We start from the raw sequence: 5,096 nt of genomic DNA on the forward strand, positions 1-5,096 counted from the left end.
TTCCCTTCTCCAGGGGAATCTTCCCAACCCGGGGATCAAACCCAGGTTTCCCGCATTGCAGGCGGATTCTTTACTTTCTGAGCCACTAGGGAAGCCCCCAAATTTGAACAACAAAATGGGACCCTGATTAAATAGCATTTTACAGCCTGAAGGAAACCCTGGGGCAGGTTTTTATTCTAGATTTCTGTCTTCCCACCCAGCTTCTTCCTTTACTAACAACCAAGTTCTTTTCCTTCCCTGCCAGGCAGACAGGCAGATGGGATAGGCAGGCCCAGGGTTTTGTCAGTGGTTCTCCATTCTTTGATGTGGAAAGGGGCAGCACGGTCATTTAAACTTGTACCAACCTCTTTTCATCTACAGAGTTGAACAGTTAAAAGAAGTGAAATAAAAAAGCAATGCTTGTGGCATGTACAGTGCACTTTGGTTACGACTCACCTGCTTGCTTCTCTTGTTCAATTGTTTCTTTAGAAGGCAGTGGATTTTCCTGTTGTGTTTCTGTTTTCTTCCACTTTTACTTGTCAAATTTCTCAATCTTAATCATACCGGGTTTGTCAGACATGGTCGCTCGAGGAAGTGGAGTGAGGCCAGGGGAGTCCAGTCTGCAGTGGCCGCAGCCTAGTGTAGGAGTATATTTAAAGAATAAAAGTTGAGTTCAAGTAAGGTTTGCTAGAGGAATGCTGATACAGTTCAATATAAAAGATCTGTTAGTGTATATTGTTCATTTAATCACACTCACAGGTTAAAGGCAGCAAAAGTGATCAAATAATTATTTCACTTAGTTCAAATATAATCAAGTTGTGCTCATGCTGAAAACACAATCATGGCTTCCTAACACATTTAATGTTAGTCCAGTATATCAGGCCTGTGTATCAGTACACTTAATCAGGCCTCTCTCTAGAGTCTTGTCCCACCCCCTCCTACCCCCAGCCCACCTCTCCTTGGTGAGCTGTGATCCAGCCCTCTGGGCCTGTTTCCTTTTTCATTTGCACCAGCTTCCATCACATCACATTTGCAGGTGCTGTTCCCTCCACCCACAACACTCTTCCCTCTCTTTTAGGCTTAGTTAATGCCTTCTCTTTTTTCAGGTCTAAGTATAGTCTTTGCTTCCTCAAGAAATCTTTCCTGGGCTTCTCTGGTGACTCGTGGTAAAGAATTCACCTGCCAGTGCAGGAGACACGGGTTCCACCCTTGATCCGGGAAACCCCACTTGCTCTAGAGCAAATTAGCCCCTGCGCCACACTATTGAGCCGGTGTTATAGAGCCTGGGAGCCACAACTATTGAAGCCTGCATGCCCTAGAGCCTGTGATCCGAAACAAGAGAGAACATTACAATGAAAAGACCCTGCACCGCAACTAGGGAAAGAGGGAAAGGCCCGCACAGAACAAAGACCGAGTGCAGCCAAATATATATATATGTGTATGTGTGCATGCATGTATATATCTGTGTAATATATGTGTGTGTGCATGTATATATCTGTGTGATATATGTGTGTGTGCATGTATATATCTGTGTGATATGTGTGTGTGCATGTGTATATCTGTGTGATGTATGTGTGTGCATATATATATATCTGTGTGATATATGTGTGTGTGCATGTATATATCTGTGTGATATATATGTGTGTGTGCATGTATATATTTGTGTGATATATGTGTGTGTGCATGTATATATCTGTGGGATATGTATGTGTGTGTGCATGTATATATCTGTGTGATGTATGTGTGTGTGCATATATATATATATCTGTGTGATATATGTGTGTGTGCATGTATATATCTGTGTGATATGTGTGTGTGCATGTATATATCTGTGTGATGTATGTGTGTGTGCATATATATATTTGCGTGATATATGTGTGTGTGCATATACACATATCTGTGTGATATATGTGTGTGTGTGTGTGCATGTATATATCTGTGTGATGTGTGTGTGCATGTATATATCTGTGTGATGTATGTGTGTGCATGTATATATCTGTGTGATGTATGTGTGTATGCATATATATATATATATATCTGTGTGATATATGTGTGTACGTGCATGTATATATCTGTGTGATATATATGTGTGTGTGCATATATATATATCTGTGTGATATATGTGTGTGTGCATGTATATATCTGTGTGATATATGTGTGTGTGCACATATATATCTGTGTGATATGTGTGTGTGTGCATGTATATATCTGATGTGTGTGTGTGTGCATGTATATCTGTGTGATATGTGTGTGTGCATATATATATCTGTGTGATATATGTGTGTGTGCATATATATATCCGTGTGATATATGTGTGTGTGCGTGTATATATATATATATAAATCTTTCCTCACCTCTCTAAACAGTGAAATCTTTCCTACTCTTGTGCTCTTCAACCTGTAATGTTTGAGATTCTGTTAAGACATATGTTAAGATATAGATCCTGACTGGGGAGGCCTGGAGGGACTGGAGTTTCTGTTTTTCTAATAAGCTTCTATGTAAAGCCTTTACTGCTGGTACATGGACCATACACTGAGTATTGTTTGTAACTCTTTTCTTTCTCACACCTATTGTGGTTGTACTTTTACATTCACTATGTGATTTTTTAAAAATATATTCATTTTATTTATTTATTTTTGGCTATGTTGGCTCTTTTGTGTTGGACTTCCCAGATGGCTCAGTGGTAAAGAATCCACCTGTGATGCAGGAGATGTGAGTTTAATCCCTGAGTCGAGAAGCTCCCCTGGGGGAGGACATGACAACCCATTCCGGTGTTACTGCCTGGAAAATCCCATGGACAGAGGAGTCTGGTGGGCTACAGTCCATGGGGTCTCAAAGAGTCCCACTGACTGAAGCAGCTGTGCATGTACACAAGGGAAGCATTAGGAGCATGTGTGATAGATGAAGCGTTTATATAAAGGGCCCTACCAACCAAAGAAGAAGACAACGCTATAGAAAAGCGAGCAGTTCACCTTAGGAAAAAGAAATACACATGGTCAGTACACGTGCTGTTCTGATTTGAATTGTAACAAAAAAGATACATTGAAGTCCCAAACCCTAGAACCTTGGATTCGACCTTATCCGGAAATAGGGTCTTTCCAGAAATAACCAGTTAATGCAAGGTCATTAGGGTGGGTCCTAATTCAAAAGGACTGTGCTAAGTCACTTCAGCTGTGTCTGATTCTTTGTGACCCTATGGATTGTAGCCCACCAGGATCTTCTGTCCATGCGATTCTCTAGGCAAGAATACTGGAGAGGGTTGCTGTGACCTCCTCCAGGTTATCTTTCAGACCCAGGGATTGAACCTGCATCTCTTATGTCTCCTGCATTGACAGGTACATTCCTTACCACTAGTGCCACCTGGGAAGCCCCAAATATGACTGGCATCCTTATAAAAAGGAGAAATTTAGACACAGAGACAGACACACACAGTGAGAGGATCATGCGAAGAGGCACAAGGAGAAGTCTCCCAAGGAAGGCTCCCAGAACCTGGGAGAGAGGCCTGGAATAGATCCTCCTCTAGAAGCTTCAGAGGGAGTGGGCCCATGGCCACCAACACCTTAACTCTGGGTTTCCAGCCTCCAGAGCCCTGAAACAGTACATTTCTGTGGTTTTAACCGACCCAGTTCATCATAGTTTGTTACAATAGCCCTAGGAAACCAATGTACTGTGAAATAATATTCAGTGTCACTAGAAATTTAAGAAATCAAAAAGAAAACAAAACACTGTTCTTTATACCACTGTTCAACTTGTGAGGTGGCAGGACAAAATCAACTATCAGTGAAGATGAAAGGAAAAAAAGAACATTTATACAATAATAGTGGATGTAAAGGGTACAACTTATCCATAGGGCAAGGAAGGCCATTTGGCAGTATATATAAAAACCATAAATACATGAAAACTTCTAGACTCAAGAGTTCTTCTAAAAAGAAAAACCTAAGGAAATAATCAGACATGTTTGGAAAGATATGTGAACAAGGATGTTTAGCACTTATAATATTCCATATTGAAAGAGGAGAGTGAAAAAGTTGGCTTAAAGCTTAACATTCAGAAAACTAAGATCATGGCATCTGGTCCCATCACCTCATAGGAAATAGATGGGGAGACAGTGGAAACAGTGTCAGACTTTATTTTTTTGGACTCCAAAATGACTGCAGATGGTGACTGCAGCCATGAAATTAAAAGGCACTTACTCCTTGGAAGGAAAGTTATGACCAACCTAGATAGCATATTAAAAAGCAGAGACATTACTTTGCCAACAAAGGTCCGTCTGGTCAAGGCTATGGTTTTTCCAGTGGTCATGTATGGATGTGAGAGTTGGACTGTGAAGAAAGCTGAATGCCAAAGAATTGATGCTTTTGAACTGTGGTGTTGGAGAAGACTCTTGAGAGTCCCTTGGACTGCAAGGAGATCCAACCAGTCCATCCTAAAGGAGATCAGTCATGGGTGTTCATTGGAAGGACTGATGCTGAGGCTGAAACTCCAGTACTTTGGCCACCTCATGCGAAGAATTGACTCATTGGAAAAGACCCTGATGCTGGGAAAGATTGAGGGCAGGAGAAGGGGACGACAGAGGATGAGATGGTTGGATGGCATCGCCGACTTGATGGGCTTGAGTTTGAGTAAACTCCAGGAGTTGGTGATGGACAGGGAGGCCTGGTATGCTGCGATTCATGGGGTCACACAGAGTCGGACACGACTGAGTGACTGAACTGAACTGAAATGTGTAAACATATAAAAGTGATTAATAACTAATGAATGTACTATACAATGGAGTACCCTGCAGACATAAAGAATGATGCTGAGGGAGCAGTTTCTACTGATGTGGAAAATGCATATTTGATTGATTGAGTTACTTGAGAAGCCAAGTAAGAAAATATTCTGTGGATAAAGAGTTTATATTTATAAGAAACAAACAGGTTTATATGCATAGAAGAAAGTTTGGAGGATTACACAATAAAATGTGTTAAGGTTTGTTACCTGTGGGTGGTGAAATTATTTTCTTCTGTATGTGTACATTTTCTTCAACACATACTTCTCCCTTAGTTGTATAAAAATTATTTAAAGTTAGAACATTCTACCATAATTAATGAGAAAGAGAGTTAAGACTCAGGGTT

At 40.8% G+C, this 5,096-nt stretch overlaps 1 pseudogene; it reads right to left on the reverse strand.

The window, feature by feature from the left end:
- Positions 1 to 424: 424 nt before the first annotated feature.
- LOC133065603 (thymosin beta-4-like) lies at positions 425 to 559 on the reverse strand (annotated as a pseudogene).
- Positions 560 to 5,096: the final 4,537 nt, after the last annotated feature.

Source organism: Dama dama, chromosome 11 (assembly GCF_033118175.1).
Source record: "Dama dama isolate Ldn47 chromosome 11, ASM3311817v1, whole genome shotgun sequence".
NCBI classification, from domain to species: domain Eukaryota; kingdom Metazoa; phylum Chordata; class Mammalia; order Artiodactyla; family Cervidae; genus Dama; species Dama dama.